Below are 23778 nucleotides of genomic sequence, written 5' to 3' on the forward strand. Positions count from 1 at the left end.
ATGGGGCAATGTCATTCTTTCTGATGGAGGCATAGAATTCCATTGTGTATATATACCACATTTTCTTGATCCATTCATCTACTGAGGGCATCTGGGTTGGTTCCATGTCTTAGCTATAGTAAATAATGCTGCAATAAACATAGTCGTGCTGGTAGCTTTAGTGTGGTCTTCTTTGTAAACATTTGGGTAAATGCCCAAAAGTAGGGCATTATTTTTTAAGGGGACTAGTCATTTGTATACAAACTTGGAACAACAAACTATAGATTTTACAAGTATCAGAGTCTGATCTACTTCTGTATCATTGATTTATATTCAATAAAGAGGGATCTTTTTAATCAAGACTGAATAAATACACGTTTAAATACAATGTAAATCTACATGTTGGCATGATCTTGCTACAGTTAACAATAATATAAATAATAGCAAAACATGTATGATATACAGCCAACTAAAGTTTGGGGGCTAATACTCATAGCTACTCTTACAAGGACCATTATGAACACCATTTTCCAGAAAACAATGGCCAGTAGAAGATGTGACCTGGACGACATGAGCCTTACTATTCCATTTTCTTTTATTTCTGTTTTTTTTTTTTTGCACATTAGCTTAGATGTTTAATGTTAGTTAATTTAAGTCCATATTATACTCCACATTACTTATTTGCAACAATTTCACAATCAAGCTTTAGAGGACACAAATATCTTTTCAACTATCAAACATTTTTATACCAGTTCTACAGCTAACTGTTCCCAGTTCCAATTTCAAAATTTCATTTTAATCCTAGAATTCCAAGTATACAAATTCCCTTTATAGTGACAATTCCTTATATATCCCACCAAAAATCACTCACTAAATGATGCCTCCAGATATTGATGAGAAATATTTTATTTAAAAAATTAAACTTCTAAACCAGATAATTCTGTGTTGTCTTTTCCAGTTCTAGCATTTAGCTAGGTACTTGCACTCATTTATTTATGTGAAGTAACTGCCCTATCCAAAGTTTAAACAACAGAATAAACTTGTAGGCCTTGGCAAATATTTTCTGGGGAATCAAAGTTAATTTTCCTAAAGCCTATAATCTAGAGCTGTATCCCATCTGCCACAAATGACATAAAAAGAAATCTTGCCAACAAAAGCATGGCATTCCAAATGCAATCTTAATTCTTCAAAGCAGGTGATATAATAACCACTAGGATTATATAAAGTGTATTAATACACTACCTGGATGTAAGCAAAAGAGCCTTCAGTTTTGCACTGGTCCTGGGGGTTGTTGTCAGAGCCTGTTCTGGAACTTTTTGTTCAAGGCTGGTAGTGTAACCCCTAAGCCACAGTTCCACAGCTAGCTTTCGGTTAATTAGCTTTCTTGCCCAGGATGACTTCAAACCAAGATCCCCAGAATTCAACCTCAAGAATAGCTTGGATTACAGTTCTGATTCAGCAGCACTTGGAAAAGGAACTATTTTCTAAGAGGAAATATTTTATAGAGGAATTTGTACACTTTAGTGGTTTTGTAATGTACCAATGAAATTGAGAAATGTGTTTTTGACACTTGAGTTATTTGTTTACTCCATAATTATTTTTGTTGTAGCTTCTATTATAGTTTTAATACATAAAAACCAACCTTCCCAATAAAACTAAGATTTTTAATATGTATGGAATAGAAGACCCAATAATACATTTATTTTAGAATCACAAAATATGTATCAGTATACTCAAAATTTGTGAGAAAATATTTTTCACTTGTCAAATAAATTTTGAAATATACTTAAAAAATGTCCAAGTGTAAAACATAAGCCCATATAAAAAGTTAGTTAAAATTTGTATATTGAGTATAAGTTCAGATTGACTCAAATAAAGAGATAATATATATTTCACTGATAATGCAAAACATAGGAAGAAAATGATTTAATATAAGCTTTCACATTGGAATACATTTTATTTCTATAATTTCTAGTTTTCAGTTACAGTAATGAACATTGAAATGAACATACAGAGAAACAAAACTACATGCAAAAGCCGGGCGCAGGTGGCTCAAGCCTGTAATCCTTGCTACTCAGGAGGCTGAGATCTGAGGATCAGGATTCAAAGCCAGCTCGGGCAGTTAAGTCCGTGAAACTCTTTTCTCCCATAAACCATCAGATAACTGGAAATGGAGCTGTAGCTCAAGTGGTAGATTGCTAGCCTTGAGCTGAAGAGGTAAGGGACAGCGCTCAGGCCCAGAGTTCAAGGCCCAAGACCAAAAAATAAATAAATAAATAAAACCAAAACAAAACAACAAAAAAAAACCAACTACATGCAAAAACAGAAGCCTTGAGGCTGCATTTTGAAGATGGCATTTTTCTATGTTGCTTTAGAATTAACTACACTTACCTTCTCTGACTTAAAATTTAAAATTCCAAATATTCGTCTTGCTACCATGATAAAGTGTCTATTATTATTCTGTAATTTTTTATTTTATAAACATCTTGCTCACATTCTCTATCTATAGAGATATTATAGGACATATTACTAACATGCTCTTTTTTATATTTTCAGTACTTATTCTTACCTTAAAAGTGTATTACAGTTTGATTTAGTATGGTTAACTGCATTTGTGTAGGGATCTGAATTAAAGAATTCTCTCTCTCTCTCTCTCGCTCTCTCTCTCTCTTTCTTTTGACCAGCTGGCCTACTCATTTACTGATCATCAATCTACATTTTTTAGTTCTTCATTTTAAAAGAAGAATGAACTAATACCCTAAAAATGAAATCCAAATTTAAAAAAATAAATAATGTTTCTCTCTCCAAAATAAGTGAATATCTATTCTTACAGTCCTTTTATTTAACTAATTTTCTTAATATTCCTTGATGCAATTTATGGTTATAATATGAAAACAATTTTACAGGTGTGTTATTTTAATTTATCATTTGTGCTCTCCTTTATTATTTGGAATGTTTTTCAAACATGAATTTCCCAAATAGTTTCTCCATTCATAGTTTCGTTTACTTAACATTTACTGGTCTATTTTAATGATATAGCTCATCTTATACACATATCAAAAGCCTTTATCTTTAATTTCTTTCCTATCTCTTAATGTTTCTCTTGACCTCGAAAAATAAAAATGAACTAAGTTGTATGTACATTGTCACAGTGATGAACTTTTCTTTACAGTTTTGTCAAGCTTCCTTTACCATTTACATGTAATTTAGTATTGAACATAATTAATTTTCTTTTAAGACAAAGTGAGTTTTTAATTCTTTTCATCATTCTTATCGACTTAAAATTAAAAAAAATAGTGAAGTATAATTAAAATATTTTTCAAACATGCATATTTTAATCTTTTAAACAATCACACTATATTTTCAGGTGGAATTGGTTTTCTCCAAGATGGCTTTTATTATTTATACTAATTTATAATAATTATCATTTAGTTGAAAACAACTACCATTTTTGGAAATATATATCATATTACTCTTTTTTGACCCTTCCCAATATCTTTATTCCTAAAGAGGATTTTAAGTTTCCAGAGTGAGTGATTGATTTTCTTTCCCCTAAATTCTCAATTATTTTTTTATGTATATGGGAACATGTGAACATGTTCACATGGGCAAATATTTCTGAAATATATTTAATTCATGAGCCATCGAGTCTTCCTTTTGCTATTCTGCTTCTTTTTCAACATAGGAGCATTTTTGGTTCATTTTTATTTATTTGTTGTTGTTGTTAATTTATTATTTTGTTTTCAAATGTGCTCTTTTTCTGACAATTCTGTAACTATACAGAATAATATCTTTATTTCCTTGGCTTATGTTTTTTTTTAAGAAAACACATTCCAAGTCTGGTGCAGGTGATTGACATCTATAATTCTAAGTACTTAGGAAGCTGAGATACATGTGTTGGAGTTAGAAGCCATCTTAGATAGCCAGAAATGCATCTGAGACATCTCCATTTATCCACCAAAAAGCCTGAAGTGGAGTTGTCACTAAAGTGGTAGAGCAACAGCCCAGAGTTAAAAAGCTAAGAGACAGTGCCGAAAACCCTGAATTTAAGCTCCAGACCAGCACAATAAAAGAGAGAAAGAGAGAGGTAAAAAGAGAAAAAGAAATAAGAAATGTACTCGTTGCCTTACTTATGTAACTGTAATCCTGCTATACAGCATCTTTGCAATAAAATTAAATTAAAAAAAGAAAGAAGAAGAAGAAGGAGGGGGATAAGGAGGATGAAGGAAGGGAGGAAGGAAGGGAGAAAGGAAGGAAGGAAGAAAGGAAGGAAGGAAGGAAAAGAAAAGGAAGAAATGAAGGAAGGAAGGTGAAGGGAAAGGAAGAAAAAGAAGGAAGGAAGAAAGGAAGGAAGCAAAGAGGGGAAAAACAATCTAAGGGCCTTTTGTTCTCTTCTGTTTATTAATTTTTAATTACATTAAAAATAATGTTGTTTCAAAGTAGTTAATGAGGTAAGATATGTAATGTTTATTTGTCTACATTTTCTGTTATTTTCATGTCTCATTAATATACTGATTACCCTTACAACTTTTCATTCATTATTCTCATATATTATTACAAATCTGTCCAATAATTTACTAATATCAATATGCTCATTTACTTACACATGAGAAAAATGCATTAATGTCAATTCTCTTGTATGTAACTGTGCCAGGATTTTCCAGAACCAACATCTAAAAGCATTTCAGTATCTGTTGCTATATTTTGACAAATCCTCTCATTAACTGAGTAGAAGAGTACCAGGCTCCTTCCTCTGCTTTTCTTGAAAACTGTCATAGCTATCTGCCATAATCTTCTGGAAGTATCCTTCTCTGAAGGAATGTAGAAGGCTGAGTCAAGACCACTGATCTGCCCACCTCAAGAAGCAATGACTGTTTAGTAACAGGATGTCTGCTTCCTTTTCAACATAGCAGTATTTTTGGTTCATTTTTATTTTTTTTAATTCATTTATTATTTATTTTGTTTTCAAATGTTATCTTTTGTGACGATTCTCTAACTATAAAAGTAATATCTTTATTTCCTTGGCTTAAATTTTTTGTACATGTTTTATTGTAAAAAACAATGAGCAAGGAAATGAGTACATTTCTTATCAAGCACTGTTGCCTCCTCCTTTGTTTTTCCCCTACCATCCCTTCCCTCCCACCTCCACAACTACCCTCCTCTTCCCTCACCTCCCCCTGCCGAAGTTGTAAAGTTTGTTTTCAACATAGTGTTTTGTACATCTCATTGTTAGAATGGGTCCACCTGTATCCTTATTTAAGCATTTTGTTTTATTAAAAAAAAAACACACTCTAAGCCTGGTGCAGGTCACTGACATCTATAAAATAGAGGCATTTCTGGCTATCTAAGATGACGTCAAACTCCTTTACTCACACAGGACCCAGAAATGTGCATCTGGGAAGACAGTGTGCAGGAAAAAACAAGTTTTATTATTATTATTGGTAGAATTATTAACTATTACATAAAACTGATTATCACAGAAAATGTTGGTTGGACATGTAGTTTTTGTTCGGCTTTAACTTAATTTATTTCACCTAAAACCTTCATTGACTGGCCAATATACTGAGTAGTCAACATTTTTAGACTTTCCTAAGTGTCAGAAATGACTGTGTCATAGGTTGTTTAGTAGGTTCTTTTAAAATATTACTTTCCTCCTTACCTAATACCAGAGCTCTTGTCACAATATCTTAGAATATTGAGTCATTGTTCCTATTCACACTTGAGTTCTTATAACTTAGAACCTATCTACAGAAACTATTGGGTATATTTCTTTACTTCAGATTCTATCCTTCCTTCAAAGATGGATCAGTCACTTCTTCTTCCCTCAGAGCTGCCTCTTTTCCTAGCCTTGCTATTGAAATCAGCTTACACAATTTCAGTGTGGGAACACTTGTTTTCATAGATTTTGATCTCTCTCTGTATTATTTTTCTTTTGATATTATATTAATACATATTTAACATATTCAAGAAACATAAATGCATTATTTTATAGTCATGGCTCAGAATTCCAGATAAGCTTGGTTAGAATTTCTACTCCAAATTTTAAAGAGCTGAAATCAATTTGAACTGAGCTACTTTAACTCTTGCCAAGAAATTATGGGAGGGTCTTCAAAGCCAACTTAGTTAGGGGTGTTGCAGAATCCAGTATTTAGGGGATATTTTTTAAGTAGTAGGACCGAAGTACTTTGATCATTGCTAGCTATGAACTGGCTGCTACTATTAGCTTCCAGAATGGATCTCTTTGCTGGTAATACATACAATGTTATCTCTCTAAAAATGGCTATTTTCTTTACGCTTACCATTTTCCTGACTTGCCCTGCTTCTAGGACAGTCTTTTGAACTAAGTATATAAGTGCATAGTACAATTTGGATAATCCAAGATAATCCAAAATCTAATGATACTTATGAATTTAACATATATATATATATATATATATATATATATAATGTGTATATATGATATATTATGTATAATATATTATATAACACACACATAAATGCCAAAAATATTAAATAGGTTTCCTTCATATTCTTTCCTGCTATTCAACATCTTTATGATCTAACCTTGAATATGTTCACCCTCATATAAGTAGGTCTTACAGTTCTTCATTACACAATTGTACTCTTCATTGACATACATCTTTTTGGCCCAAAGACCATGAAATAAGGATATATCAGAAAGAAGGCAACATCTACAGTACTTCATGTAGATATGGAACCTAGAGATATAAACTTTTCAGATCCACCAAAGAGAAAATATGTCCAATTTTATTTTTTTAAATACCCTCATTGAACCTCTTAAGTACTTATGTGCTTCATTCTCTCTCTTTTGAAAGTCTTTGAGGAATAACCTGTTTTCTATAGCAGTAGACAATTTGATAAAACTCACTCATATGTCTTTTCTAATATTCCCTGTTTTCCATAGCAATTCCCCCCAAATAAGAAATGACCTTTCAAAGGTTAGAATCAAGATGTTATTATATATATTTTTATAAGAATTTTTTGTGAAAATACCATACAGAGGGGTTACAATTACATATGCAAGGTAATAAGTAGTATTGGGAAGGCAGTGTATAGACTAGTTACAGTTACACATATCAGATACTGAGTGCATTTCTTTTTGAAGTGTTATCTTTTCCTTCCTTTCCTCCTAGGTTTTTTCTCCCCACCTTCCTCCCTCATAAGTTGTATAGTTCATTTTCAATGAAGTATCTAGTGAGTATCACTGCTCAAAGAGTTCACCCTTTGTCCTACCATATCTGTGCTTCCCTCTCTCCTCCACAAATCAGAGAAATTTACATATAAGATGAAAGATACCAAAGTAAAAAAACAGCAACAAAAAGGGAAAAACACAAAAACTACAATAAGAAACCTGTTTCCCATTACTTGGAGTTCATTTTGATAAGCATCATTTTGTGTGATCACATGCAAATAGCTATTGGGCCCTTGTGATCCTCTCCTAAGAATATCCTCTTTGGAAGAAGGGATTCTAACACAGTTCAAACTACCCAGTTGTTTAAGGATACAGGTGGATCTGATGCAACAACGAGAAGTACAAGTTGTCATGTCCAAAACGAGCTTTACAACGTCGGTGCGGGGGGGGGGGGGGGGGGGGGGGGGGGGGGGGGGGGGAGGGGGGGGGGGGGGGGGGGGGGGGAGGCTGGGAAGGGATGGGAAGGGTAAACAAAGGAGGAGGCTGCAATGCTTGGTAAGAAATGTACGCATTATCCTGCCCATGCAATTGTAACCCCTCTGTACAGTATGTTCACAAATAAAATAAAATAAAATTAAAAAAAATTGGAAAAAAAAACAAACTACCCATTAGACATACTAAACTAGCCATTGTTTATATTAAATGAAATGATTACTCTTATATACAATATAATAAAAATACTAAGAGTTTCACCATTGATGAATCAGAAAAGTTAAAATAAGTAGCATTTATGGCTGTTGAATAATATAAGGACTATAGTAATCATTAGGATGGTTCTGTTAGATGTTTTAAGACTTAAAAAGGAAACTAATGGACTAAAATCAACTTATTGGCTGAGTTAATTGTTGTTCATTACACATGAATGACTGTATAGGTCAGGAGATAAAATAGAAACATATTAGGAATTTCCCATCTCCAAAAGCTTCAAAGAAAAAAATATCCTCACAATACTAATCCACAGAAGTTATGGTAATTACTAAACTATAATTTTACTAAAAAAAAGAAATACTCAGAATTTCTTCAGATTATTAAATATAAATTCCACATTGATAAGGCAAATGGTGCACCCAATATCATATTCACTATTACTGACATCTTAAAGAAAGTAATAAATAATATTCTTGTTCAAATTTACATTATATATATACATATATATATGTATGTATATATATATATATATATATATATGATACTAGGGAGTCACATATTGGCCATTCATTGACTCAATACAGAGTTGGGATGCATAGAAATTTTTGAAACTGCCTCACACTGTCTAAAAGAATAAGCTATTACTAATAATATTTCTAGAGGAAATGAAGAGATATCTGCCAAAATATATTTACATAATGTAGTATTAATTTTTGTCTTAAATCATTTGGAACTGAATAAACATATTATGATCTGTATATGTCATTCTGCACCAGAATCAAGTCCAAATGGATCAAAGACCTCAAGGTAAAAGCAGAAACTCTCAAAACATTACAGGAAGGAACAGGAGAAACTCTAGGGCTCCTTGGCACAGGCCAATATTTTCTTAATCAAGACCCAGAAACACAACCAATCAAAGAAAGGTTGGACAAATATGATTGCATTAAACAGCAGAGCTTTGGTATGAAAAAGGAAATAGCTAGCAAGAGCAATAGAAAGCCCATGGATTGGGAGAAGATCTTCACTAGCCATACAATAGACAAGAGCCTCATTGCTAAAATATACATAGAGGGCTGAGAAGGTGACTCAGTGGTAGAGTACTTGCCTTGCATGCAAGAGGCCCTGGGTTTGATTTCTCAGCACCACTATAAGCAAAAAGAAAAAAGCCGGAAGTGGTGTTGTGGCTCAAGTGATAGAGTGCTAGCCTTGAGCTGGAGAACTGAGGGACAGCGCCCAGGCCCAGAGTTCAGGCCCCACGACCTGACCCCCTCCTCCGCAAAAAAAATAAAATAAAATAAAATATATATAGAACTCAAAAATTAAATCCCCCAAAAGAAAATCCTCAACTAAACAATCTCCCCATTAATAAGTGCACTAAAGACTTAGACTTCTCTGGAGAAGAAATAAGAATGGCCAATAGACACATGAAGAAATGCTCAACTTCTGTGGCCATAATGCAAATCAAAACAACATTGAGATTCCACACCATCCCAGTAAGAATGAATATAATCAAGAACTCTAATAACAACAGATGCTGGACAGGGTGTGGCCAAAAGGAAATACTACACTGTTGGTGACAGTGAAAATTTGTTCAACCACTCTGTAATGCAGTATGGAGGTTCCTCAAAAGACTACATACATGCAGAGCTCCCCTATGACCCAGCAATCCCATTTCTGGGTATTTACCCAAATGACCACAAATAAGGCCATACTAAAACTACCAGCACAACTATGTTTATTATAGCATTATTCACCATATCTAAGATATGGAACCAACCCAGATGCTCCTCAATAGATGGATGGAAAATGTGTGTGTGTGTGTGTGTGTGTGTGTGTGTTTGTGTGTGTGTGCATGCCTGCACGTGCAATGAAATTCTATGCTTCCATTAGAAAGAATGGCACTGTCCCATTTGTCAGGAAATGGAAAAACTTGGAAAAATAATTAAGTGAAGTAAGCCAGGCCCAAAGAAACATAGGTCCCTTGGTTTCCCTTATTTGCAATAATTAGCTTATGCCTAGGATAATCTTATGTGATGAGAGGAACACCGCAAAGCTATGTATATATGACCATACAAGATAATGCTAAGTGAAATGAACTCCAAGACATGGATCAAGAGGTTTTTCTTTGTTGTTGTTTTCCTTAATGTATAATGTGATTTTGTTTTTTTATTATAAGTTTTTTTTTAATTTTGAAAATACTGTACAGAGGGGTTACAATTACATGAGCAAGGTAATGAGTACATTTCTTATCAAGCATTATTGCTTCCTCCTTTGTTTTTCCCCTACCATCCCTTCCATCTCACTTCATCAATTACAATCCCCCCACCCCCACCCTGCCTATTGTTTCTAACATATTTATAAGGTACCATGTGATTTTTTTGTTGCTCTGTATGTCCCTCCCCTGTGGTATAACCCCTGTTTTCACTATATTTGATGTTGGTATAATTTGGGGAGGGGAAGGGAAAAAACAAATCGTTTAAATAAGGATACAGGTTGACCCATTGCAACAATGAGATGTAGAAGATGCTAGGTGATTTTGTTTCTTTTATACATTCTTCCCCCTGTGTTATACCCCCTGTTTTCACTGTATTTGATTTTGGTATCCTGGTATTGTATACCAGGGAAGGGAAGATGAACAACAGAATGGTGAGAGAAAGGACACGGGGAAACTAATGAAACAGCAATATACATACAGAAATATCTTGGAATTTATCTGTACAGTTTTTTTTTTCGGGGGGGAATGTTGGGAAAGGGAAAGTAAGAAAAAAGTGAAGGAAGGGGTAACAAGTTTGACCAGAAATGTACTTATTTCCTTACTTGTGTAACTCTAACATCTCTATACATCACCTTGACAATAAACTATAACCCTAAAAAACATAACATTTTTAGTGGACAAATATAGTATCAGCTGTAGCCCTGATTTCAACACCAATCCAAGCATGATACATATAATTGGAACCATTGATTTTTAGCTACTGATCTGGCAAAGACCTTTTAGATTCCATTATGAGGACAGTAAAATGTTTTCTATGCTTAAAGAATGGGAATACAGAAAACAGGTGCCAATTTCTCCAGTATGCAATTCTAAGTACTTTGGAAGCTGAGATATGAGGCTCTTCATTCAAAGACAGCATGAGTAGAAATGCTTGTAGCTCTATCAAATGGCCAATACATCAGGACTAGAGGTGTGGTTTAAGTAATAGAGCAATCGGCCATGAATGGAAAAGCTACCAAAGAATCTGAGACCCAATGTGAGAAAGTTCCAGCCCTAGTACTCTACCTAAAATACATCCACACTTTCAATATACATTTACACTTGGCTCCCAACATATGCTTACTCAGTTCCAGGGACCATCATAATCACACATTATACAAAACCACACAATAACAAAGAGAATATGACTTTATGCCTATTAAATAGAAGAAAGGAAAATTCAAACTTTATGTACTAAGAAAAAACAGTTGTATGGATTTTTAAATTATTTGTGACATGTTGTGTCAGTAAATTTTCACTATAAAAATTACCTGAGAAAATAAACAAAAATTTATTTTGGTCCATAGTTTTACAGTTTACAGTCTATAATCAAGTATGCCTTTGCTTTAAAGTTCTCTCATCACAGTTCCAAATGGCAGAAATGGAAAGAGTGTGTCAGGCATAAAGTGTTGACTTTATGGTCAAAAAGTAAAGAGAGCAAAAAGAGAGTGGGAGAGCTTACACTGACCTTCATAGTCATGTCATCTGACCTGCTTTCCAATAGCAACTCTTTGGGAACAAGAGTGCAACACATTGGCTTTTCTGAGGGCTTGCAAAATCAAACTAAAGCCACTATATCTAGCTAAAATCTATTTATGTTACATACTGGTATCATGCACAATGTAATTTTAAAACAATGAAATAATTTTACCCTGGATATTTCTGCCTTAGATATCAAGACCGAAAGGTATTTGGGATGGATGTGTAGAATTTCATCACAATTCTCCTTTCTGTTTACTAAAGAATTCTGTTTCTCAAAAGTTGAATCATTTGCCCCTTATGTTGCATATAATTTTATTTAAATTGAATAGGTAAACATTACAATTAAGCACTCATGTGTTTAATTAATAACTTTTTAAAAATGTTGCTTTATGCACCATAAAAATAACAATAGAAGACATACATTTTCTGCATACCTTATCATTATTACTTCTAGAACAGTATTCACAAAATTGCTTTTTAGGACCTATATTAAAGTATAAATGCACTTAGAATATATGCATTCATGTACACATGTGATTTTAAATTGATTTATAATATATATTATGTATTATATTCATTTATATTATATAATATATAAATACATGAAATGAATGCCTTCAATGGATGCTATGTGAGAAAAATCTGACCCTTGATAGCCAGTTAATTACTACAAAGAAAGAAAATCTAGACAAATAGCTTCACTATTCAGTTGATAGGTAATTAGAATGCATGCCTTATCAGTCACTTTAGACTCAATTGCAGTTAAATACATAAGGATTTCAGAGCACTACAAGCAGAAAGTTGAATGTGATTTTCTCCTATTAGAGGGAACACATCAAGATGGATACTATGTGGTAAGAAAGGCTCTATGTTTCATAGCCAGCTGTGTTTTTCATTGACCATCCATAGACAAAAAACTATGCAATGTTCTTACTGAAACTTGAATAATTTTTTTTAATATACTCAAGGTTAAATCCCAATGAATGTTTAAAAATTTTTGTAGACCTATCCAATATCAATGATCAACTATAAACAGTATGAGTTAAGAAAAAAGAAATCTTTCAAAACATCTATTGATATAATACAGTTGGATTAATTTTGTCATAAAATTAATAATGTACATAAAATGAACAGACTTATGATAACTGTATACACTTCCAATCGAGTTAACCAAATTGTGGAAGGATCATATTACTCATACAATTCCAAAGAAATGATTGAAAAACAACCAGACTATATCCTCAATTTTTTATGAAATTCTTAACAGTCTATGAAAATAATTATCTGATTTTCATCATCTTTGTATGTCAGAATACATTTTTCAAATAAGATGACCATGTTTTCATGAATTCCAACCCAAATAACCTAGTTTAACTTACAAATAAAAGTTTTCTTGAACTTAGGAGAGATACCATTGTATATATTTAACTCATAGTTCCCTATTTTATTTAGTTTTAATCCTTAAAATGTACTAGGTCATGTACTGCAGAGACGTTGATAAAAGGACTATACCTACAATGCTAAATAGTCTGCATATTTCAACTGTACTTTTATGAAGAGAAAAGGTCTTCTCTGCTGTACTTGATGGCTCTATCTGTGACAGAGTTGGCAGCTTGAAGATTGCTACAAGACCTGGTTAAATGTGTGTTGTTTCTTTTTACAGAAACACTCTGATGGGATTAGATTTATGACAAGCCAGTATTCCCATTGCAGATTTTTGACTGAGATGGGACTTAGTTATTGCTTTGTCTAGTTCACTTTGTGACAGGAGGGACATGCCAAATTTAACTCATTTTCTCTCATAGACTTCAACAACAAAAAGGAAAAAATAGTGAACTTCATTTAAACTGTAAAAATAGCTGCCATATCATAGTCGATATTTTCAAAGCAAAAAAGTCAATATTTAAATAAGATTTCCATAAGGAGTTAAAGAATTTCAGACTAAGGTACTCATAATTGAACAGTAGTCACCTACTAAACCAATAACATTGATGACCTTTAACTAACAAGTGCCTATTTTCTTATCAGTAGTTTATTCTCTTTTCATTTTTTCCTTTTCTTTGAGTAACATATTAAAATAACTTATTTGTAAAGAATTAATTTTTCACTAATGTTATCTTTATCCTATAAAGTCTATACATAATTCAAAATGCATTATAGACTACTGTTGTATCTTTGACATTTTGCATTTATAGTGAGATATAACAAACACAACTGACTTTTAACCCTGACTTTTAACCTAGAAGTGGGATAAAATCATGGATATGAAATTATGTATCAGTTAAATGATCATTTGGTATCCCAATTCTGTCTATGAAGCTGCTATCAAGGCAGAGAACAGGTGAACATGTCGACAAGTGGCAATGGCTTTTGTTAAAATCAACTCCAATGTATCTGAGATATCTTCAAACAACAAAGTGTAATAATTATTACAGACTGCTAGCTCTTTTTTATATTAATAAGTTTTTAATTGTGAAAATACCATACAGAGGGGTTACAATTACATGAACACAGTAATGAGTACATTTCTTTTTTTTATTTTTGACAGTTTCAGATGATTATTTAATTTGTAAATATTGTACAAGTTTTAATAGCTTAAATTGTATATACACCCAAATAAAAACTTGCATTAACGACCAGTGGGACTTGTGTCTAGGATCCAGGCCATGCTCCTCTTCCTTGCCCAGGCTGTAGACTTGAGAATGGCCTCAATCTTCAGGAGGGAGGATGATGTGTGGGTCCACAACTAAGAAGACTTGACTGCTTTACATATGGAGAAACTGAGCCCCAGAGAACTCCAATGACCTCTGCCTTAGGTTCTAGATAAGTAGGGTAGCCAGGAGCCAAACCTTGCCTTAGCTGCATGGATGGAGGAGTGGGAGTGGGAACTCTGGGCTTAGGCGGCTGTGGCTCTGAGGGTGGAACAAGTGTGAAGTCTAGTTGGTGCCGAGTGGGAAGGATGGACGGCAGAGGTGTAAAGGACCTGCACCTTCACCCTCCCACCTGCAAACCTCTGTCCAGCCTGGATTCTAGGTCAGCAGCCTTAACAAGATGGCCTTGGGCTGGGTTCTCAGAAGCACCAGCCCAAAGCCAATCATTTAACTTGTGGCACTGGAAACGTGGTCAGGCAAACAACTCTGGTTTGGAATGGAGCAGGGACCTCTCTAGGGGCTAATGTTCTGTGCTTCCTCTTCTCCAACACTGCTTTTGGAACTTAAAGATGCTACTCAAGACCCTGTTTCCACAACCTCCACCAGACCGAGTCTGGCCTAGAGCAAGCACTGGGAAAGATCTCAGTGAACCCCAGAAGGCTAAAAGATGTGCTCTATGTGTGGGTTTAATCTGTGAACCCTCCCTAAACAGAATATCATCTGCTTCCACCAGATGATATTCCCTAGAATTTGGACAGGTAAATCCAAGGAATCTGAAGAAACAAGCCAATATGAGTGGAAGGACAGCAGTTAATGCCCTCCCAACTAGCCTGAGAATGGTTTTTCCTGGTGGATCTCCCATGAGGGTCAACTCTCTCCCAGTGGACCCTTGTATGGAGGAGTCTGATTTCTCCCTTATTCAATCAAGCCCTGACTTACCTAAAGCCTTTCAGCCTCACACCGGGAGCAGCCCGAGCCCTTAGCCCGGGTCTTTATATCTTGTCCCCAAAGGCTCCAATGTCCCATTCCCTCCTCCTGAGGTCCCCTGGCCTCCAGCCACACCGGTTGCTCAGTGGAGCTCAGAAGCCCTTTTCAAGAAGCCAGGTTTTAACTTGCTCATCAAAGTAGCCCTTGACCTGCAGAGGACCTGTCACCTCATTAACCTGGGTGACTGGTTCCTTCCCCAGCAGTGGGCTCAAAAAATCTTCCATATCCTTCTGCAGAGCCCAGATGGATGTCCTTTTCCACCTTCCGGATCACAGTCATCTGGAGATTGCCATGTGTGATGTCCCAGTAGACAGGAATGTTGTACATCCAGGAGTGCCGCACAAAATAGGGCAGGTTGGGTGGGGGGTCTCTGGGAGGCTGCCAGCCACTAGGCGTGGGATAATGTTATGTTTGGGGGGCTTTGGGATGCTGGTAGCGGGTAAGAGGCGCTCGACAAACCAGTTCTCATCTGCAGACTCCATAAAGCTGGGGTAATCAGGAGGCCTCTGGGTCTGGCTCAGCTGCCTTAGTCCGCAGCCTCGCAGGATATCGGTTCTTCTCCAGACTCACAGCACAGACCTGGCCATGGCCGCAGCCATCTTGGACTCTGAGTACATTTCTTATCAAGCATTGTTGCCTCCTCCTTTGTTTCCCCTTACCATTCCTGCCCTCCCATCTCCAATGCCCCCACAACCAAAGTTGTAAAATTTGTTTTTCGACATAACGTCTTGTACATCTCATTGTTGCAATGGGTTCAGCTGTATCCCTATTTAAACAATTTGTTTTTTCCCTTCCCCTCCATAAATTATATCAACATCAAATACAGTGAAAACAGGGGTTATACCATTGGGGAGGGACATACAAAGCAACAAAGAAATCATCTTATAAATATGTTAGCAAGAAAGAAAAACCATTTGAGTACTTATCTTGGGGTTCATTTGACCTAACATCAACTTATCTGACCATTTCTGCTTTTCTCAGAATATACTAGTTATTGGAAATAAGGGAAATCATTGGATGTATGTTTCTTTGGGCCTTGCTTACTTCACTTAATATAAGTTTTTCCAAATCTTACCATTTCCTAAAAAATGGGCAATGTCATTCTTTCTGATGGAGGCATAGAATTCCACTGCCCAATAAATAAGTGAGCTAAAGACTTAAAGAGAAACTTCTCTGAAGAGGAAAGAAGGATGGCCAATAGACACATGAAGAAATGCTCAACCTCACTAGCCATAAAAGAAATGCAAATCAAAACAACACTGAGATACCACCTCACCACAGTTAGAATGACTATAATCAAGAACTCTAATAGCAACAGATGCTGGAGGGGATGTGGCCAGAAGGGAACCCTACTGCATTGTTGGTGGGAATGTAAACTTGTTCAACCACTTTGGAAAGCAGTATGGAGATTCCTCAAAAGACTACACATAGAGCTCCCCTATGGCCCAGCAATCCCACTTTTGGGTATTTCCCCAAATGATCACAAACAAGACCATTCTAAAGCTACCAGCACAGCTATGTTTATTGCAGCATTATTTTACTATTGCTAAGATGTGGAACCAACGCAGATATTAGCTCTTTTTATATCATATTGTTTATCTATATAGAATCTATGACTAGCTCATTTCATAATTTTCTTTTCAGTATACAGTGCCATATATGTGATGCTGTAGGTAAAGTATATGTTAATATGTTGATTATGTGTTATCTAGAAGGGCAGTTTTCAAATACACAGATCTATTTCAAGAATACAAGACTCTCATTTATTTAGGAACATTTTAACCTCTCCATTCTCAAATTGAACTATGAAATATAAGTTAATACTATTTATATTTAAGTGTATTTATCTTTAAGTATTATTTTAAGTAAGCCAGGCCCAAAGAAACATAGGTCCTATGGTTTCCCTTATTTGCAATAACTAGTATATGTCTGAGTCAAGCAGACAAGGTCAGATAAGTTGATATTAGGGGAATGAACCCTAAAATAAGTATTCAAATGTGTTTTTTTTCTTACACGCAATTGTTTCTAACATATTTATAAGTTGATTTCTATGTTGCTTTGTATTTCCCTCCCCCATGGTATAACCCCTGCTTTCACTGTATTTGATGTCGGTATAATTAGTGGAGGGGAAGGGACAAAACAAATCTTTTAACTAGGGATACAGGTGGACCCATTACAACAATGAGATGTACAAGTCGTTATGTTGGAAAAACGAACTTTACAACTTTGGTGGGGGAGGATCGAGTGGGAGGAGGTAGGGGGATTATGGGAAGGGATGGGAAGGTGAAACAAAGAGGAGGTAACAATGCTTGATAAGAAATGTACTTGTTATCTTGCCCATGTAATTGTAACTCCTCTGTATGGTATTCTCACAATAAAAAATAAATAAATAAAAATGCTCATATAAAAATGCTCATCTAGCACATGCAATTTAAGCAGCCTGAAATAAAAATATACATCCTTCAAAATGCATCACAGGAGTAAAGACTTTATCCTTGTCTTATATGCATGTGTGTGTATAAACATATACACAATTACATGCATGTGTATGTATATATTTGCACATGTATATATGTATACCTTTTTTGTGTATATGTACATGAATTTGTGTGCATGTATGTAGATACATGTGTACATAACTGTGTAGATAGGAAGGAGGAGAGCAAGTTTTAAAAGTGTTAATATCTGCCAAAGTAAAATATAACCTCTTGACAGTATCATGTCTTTTGAAAATTCACATTTTAGGAACAATAAATAGATCTCATCCTGATTCCTATTAGCTCTTATAAATTTAAAACTTAATCTTATTTATTTTACTTAATAACTCTTCCTTCTTTCTGATTTTCATTCTGCAAATAATATTTATGCTCTTAGTTTCCTTTAGGGCCTGTTTCAAAATTTTTTTGTTGACTATGACAGTAACATTATTTAGTATTACTCGTATCTTCTTCCTTTTGTAATTTCTTTGATTGATTCTATCAGGTAAGTAATATGAGAATGTATAAAATAAAAAAGTGAAGGAAGGACCAACCACCTTCAACAATTCAAACTTAGAGAAATATTTTCAGGCTTTGGAGATGTGTGCTCATCAGTATGAATGACAATTTTGATTGCCTCTAATTTTTTAAACATTCTTACAGTTTTCTTATAATGACTATTAAAGAAGGATCTATAAAATTAACATGCATGCATTTTTCAAGTAAATTCATTTTTACCTTGTACTCCCATTCTTTCAAACTATTTAGAGACCAGATAAACCTTTCCACTACCACAATGTGTCCATCTTATTATATACTGGCAAAATGTCATAACAATCAGAACTAAAACAATTAGCGCTGTCTTGATTAAATAACATTCATTAAGAATCCAGAAGTATCAATCTATAAATGTTTATCTGAAACATATGGACACAACAAAAGTATATTAGAATACATGCCAGATTTTTTTTATTATTAGCAGATTTTAAGGCAGAACAGAGGGAAATTTTCATTAAAGACCTAATGCCTGTGCAAAAGCAATGAAAAAGATTTGGCAGGAACAAAGGACAATGCTAACTACGTGGTAAAGATTGCCAGTTCAGGGAAAGTTCTCAAACAAAACTGAGTTTTAAGGGGGTCAGAAATATACCAGCATCGATTGGTACCTCAATCATTACATGATTAGCTAAGAAAATCTGACCTTGACTTATAGGCTAATGCAGACCAACAGCCAGAGGCTTGTATCTAGCAATACTGCTTACAAGTGGTCAGTCCATCTGTTTCTCTGTTTCTGGCAGTGAGAGTTCTTCATATTTACTAGACTCCTGATAGGTAAAGTAGTCTAAACTTTGTAAGTGAAAAAATATTGTTAAAATATGCTCAGTATATTTAAAAATCTGTACTATTATAAAACATATATAATCATTGTCAGTACAACACCCTGAAATAATCTTTCTTACACTTCTCTGGCTTTATTTTCTTTCTGTTGAAGGATCCATTTATAGATAGAGATCCCAACCATGATGCTTAGTACACTCATTTGAGTACTTCCGGGGTTCTGTTTGTTTTTTGTTTTGTTTTTCATCACAGGTCAATGTTCCTTCTCCTTTCTTTTGATAAGCTATTTTACAATACTCTAATAACAAAATAAGATAGTTACTAGTTTGATGATAAGACAACAAAACTTCTATTATTATTATCAGAACTTTACTTTTCCTGATTTATTCAGATATTCTGCTTTCACCCAGGATTAAAACCTCCTGTCTTATAGTTCATATGTCTCAGTACTTTTACATTTGATACACATAGGACTCCCTAGTTTTAGAATATTTTGTCTTGATGTTCCCTGTATTTTACCTACTAGTAACCACCTATATATCATGACCACTTCAAGAAAGCACAGCACTCTCCCATCTTCAAGGTACTGGTGACTGTCTCTTTCTTTATTTTATTTTATTGTAAAGATGCTAAACAGAGGGGCTGGGAAGGTTGCTCAGTGATAGAGTGCTTGTCTTGCATGAATGAGGCCCTGAGTTTGATTCCTCAGTACCACATCAGCAGAAAAAAAATGGAAGTGGCTCTGTGGCTCAAGTAGTAGAACACTAGCCCTGAGCTGCAGAGCTGACAGACAGTACCCAGACCCAGAGTTCAGGCCTCATGACCAAAAAAAAAAAAAAAAAAAAAAAAGGATTCTATGCAGAAGGGTTAGAGTTATATAAGTAAGGTGAGTATATTTTTTATCGAGCATTGTTAGTTAATTCATCCTCTTAAGTGAAGGTTCCCCAGACCCATCAATGTGAGAATTTTGTAAAACCAAATCCAGAATTTTATATATAGCACACATATACGTTATATATATAATATATATAGATGGATTACTATATTATTATTAGTTAAATTATGTCTTGGAAGAGAAAAAATCATTAAAAGATATTTGATGATGGTATAATTTGTGGAGGGGAAGGGAAAAAACAAATTGTTTAAATAGGGACACAGGTGGATCCATTGCACCAATGAGATGTACAAGAGCTTATGTCGAAAATGACTTTATGTCTTTGGTGCGGAGGGGGTGCAGGGGGTCTGGGAGGGAGATGTGAAAGGATGGTAAGGGGAAACAAAGTAGGAGCCAACAATGCTTGATAAAAAATGTTCACAATACCTTGCCCATGTAATTTTAACCCTCTATATGGTATTTGTACAATAAATAAATCCCATGTTTTTCATATAGTTAATTGATAGATGACATGTCAAGTTAAATTTAGACCAGTCATTAAATATTTTCTTTCCTAATATTTGAAATAATAACAGTAGAACAAACTACTTCAACAAAGAGAAAAATATTAAACAGTTGTTTTTCTAAGGTAACTGGATAACAAATACAATCCTATGATTAAATTTTTCCAAACCATTTGGCTTTGATGGTTTATTCAAGGACAGAAGAAAACAAAACTTTAAAATATATTGTAAAATTCATTAGGTAATTAAATTTTCATCTCTCTCACTAAGCATAGAAAGTAAACAAGCCAGATAAAATAGTACTTTTATGCTACTAAGATGAACATCCCAGAAGACACACATCAGAGAGAGTGCTCTAAGCTTCTCATAGTTAACATGAGTAAGGAAAACTCAAACAAGTCTGGACTCTTGTCAGAGGGGGAAATATATATATATATATATATATATATATATATATATATATGAGAAAATATGTGTGTATCACTTATTAGTTTGAAGCTATGAAGAATAGAATGTAAAGACCTTCCATAGTAAGAAGCTCATAACTCTTTTCAGTATGGCCGAACTGCTGTGCCAGTTTTGATTCTAAGTATAATAAACATTGCACATATTTCTGTTATTTTCTCCTGGCACTCTACTTCACTGCCATCAGATGGCCAAGTGAGTAAAATGAAAGCTCATGTTGATGAGAAATAGTCTTAACCAGTGTCAGTTCTTCTGATAATCAGCCAGCTCTGCACCAAACTACTCGGCACAAACCAGAAGAACTATTCAACTGAACCCATCCACAACTATGAGATAAGGTTGTTGCTAATTTTTTAGGTATTATCATTGGTTTTTACACTGAGAAAAAACTAAAACAAAAGCACTGATCTCCAGATCGTTCTAAAAAATATAACTGAAGGCCAAATGATTGATAGACACATGAATTCCAAAATGATATCTGGCTCACAATCTACTTTCCTGATTTAAGTAGTAGAAGATAGCCTCTCAAAAATGGCCACAAGCTGAAGCCCTCTTCCTTTCCTGTCCACTATATCCATACATAGGATATATTTCTTATCACCTCTGTTAATATTCCTAATATACATAATCCATTTGTCATGATATAGGGAAATATTAGTCACTATCATACAAGAGAATTCAAGGCCTAAGTGATAATTTCATAGGAATAAAAGGTGTGTGAGGTAATCATACAATGCACTATATTCACTCCTAGGAATAAAGTGAGCTGTATATTACAGATAGGAGGGATTATAACTTTTCTGGCATATCTCTGATATGATAGAGAAAGGAGAGTTTTCATAAAGCAGACTATCTGGGGAAAAGTATAAATTAGGTTTCGGTAAGGAAATATCTCAAATTCCAGTTAGAATTTGTACGATTTCAGACAAAACAGGGAGCTCTTAGGAAACAAAGAATATGAGTAGTGCTGTTTTGTTCTCTTAGCAGAACTAATATGTGAACATTGGAGTTCATACTTGTTGCACAAGAACTCTACCCTGTGAATCATGCTCTCTTTCCTTTAGACTTCAATAATATTTCAGATCGGGTATTTCCACCCCCCCCTCCCAGGGCTAGTCTTAGCCCATCTACCTTTTACCTCTGCCTTTTCTATAGCAAGATTTCAAGCATTTCCTACTTGTATTATATAAGAGATTATCTCATAATCTATTGTCTGGGCTGGCCTAGAACCTACAATCCACCTACAATCCATCCATTACCCATGTAGCTGATATTAGAAGCATGAGCCACATCTCCCAGCCCCAAAACTTATCTGTGTAATAAACAAACCATATTAAATATGTCTAATAGATTTTAGGAGTCAGAGATAGAATGATCTATTGCTGTTCCATTTAATTGTTAAAACATGATAATGGCAACTTCATAATGATGAGCATATGAATGAATTAATAAATCACTCTTCTCTTACCCCATAAGACTATTTTAAAGTTTTATCCAATGATGTGTAGTACGTTCATTGCCTTCTCCCAGGCTGGACAATGTCTCTGCCTTCTATCCTTATTGTCCACATTATTCTCCAGCTGGAATTAGCAAGAGAGAATCAATGCCCCTTTATAACTATCCAAAGACTGGAATGTTAGGTCCTCCCGGGAAAACTGGCCCCTGCCCTTTGTTCTCCCTTTGTGTATGCATGGCCCTCTCTAGAAATCCCCATCAAACACCTATAACCCAGTAACTGGCATATGGCCAGGGGGTCAGTGGGAGGTCACCCGGCTCTCAGGTCACTTCCTCATCTACCCATCATGCTTCCTTGGCGTGAGATGTTCCTCGGGCTCTCAGGTGGCTTCCTCATCTGCTGGAGCCACACTTCTTCCCCGTGCTCTGCTGCTTCAGTTTTTGCAATTATAAAACTCTCAGGGCATCGATGTATGTTAGAGAGAAATTTTAAAAATTGGAATAAATGATTTTTGAAAACAAAAAATTCTTAGCTTAGTCTAAGTCTAAAATGAAAGTCAGATGGTGTCAGGAAATGTATTTATTAATTTTAGGAAATATGTCAGATGTTACAATATTTTACAGTTCCAGATGGACTAAGTGGGAAACCCAGTTTGGTAAAGGTAAAAAGAGAAAGAAATATAGGAAAAGATTTTTGCTAATATAATCTGTAACTGTAAATTTGTCGTTGCTTATGCATTATTTTATTCTTTTGGAGTGAAATTTAAGAGAGAGTACAATGTAGAAACAACTATGAAAATGTGACAAATATAAAACAGAACATCTGCATACCATAGAAAAGAAAGTGGGAGAAAAATTTGACAAATGTTTCTTTTAGCTAGGGATTTATTATGAGGTGTTTGCAAATTATCTCCACAATTTTGAATATAAATTAGAGATTAAGTTATGCACACTTGATACTCTGTACTATTTGTCATTTTATAATTTGAATCTTGGAGCTTATTAACTTTACTCTCTTGTAAAAGCTGATTCTTCTTTTGAAGAAAAGAAATGTCAACATTAAAATTTATAATCAGTGTTTTAGATATAAGTGGCGTGATAATACCTGCAGAGAGTCTGGCTGGTCTTGAAGTAGAATTCTTTGACATACTAAATATTTATAGATATCTTAAACATTTATACGTCTGTATTTATATAAGAAATCATGGCTGTGTTTAGTGATTAAAAATAGTATATGTTGACTTAAAGGGAAACAAAATAAAAATATGAAGAATTACAGAATTTTCATGTACGTTTTTTTTTTAATTTTATTTTATTTTATTTGTGAACATACTGTACAGAGGGGTTAAATTGCATGGGCAGGATAATGCGTACATTTCTTACCAAGCATTGCAGCCTCCTCCTTTGTTTACCCTTCCCATCCCTTCCCAG

The 23778-nt window shown here is 34.6% G+C and overlaps 1 pseudogene; it reads right to left on the minus strand.

Moving 5' to 3' along the window:
- Window positions 1–15306: 15306 nt before the first annotated feature.
- Window positions 15307–15813, minus strand: LOC105996094 (annotated as a pseudogene).
- Between the last annotated feature and the right edge of the window lie 7965 nt (window positions 15814–23778).

Source organism: Dipodomys ordii, unplaced genomic scaffold (genome assembly GCF_000151885.1).
Source record: "Dipodomys ordii isolate 6190 unplaced genomic scaffold, Dord_2.0 Scaffold126, whole genome shotgun sequence".
NCBI lineage: Eukaryota > Metazoa > Chordata > Mammalia > Rodentia > Heteromyidae > Dipodomys > Dipodomys ordii.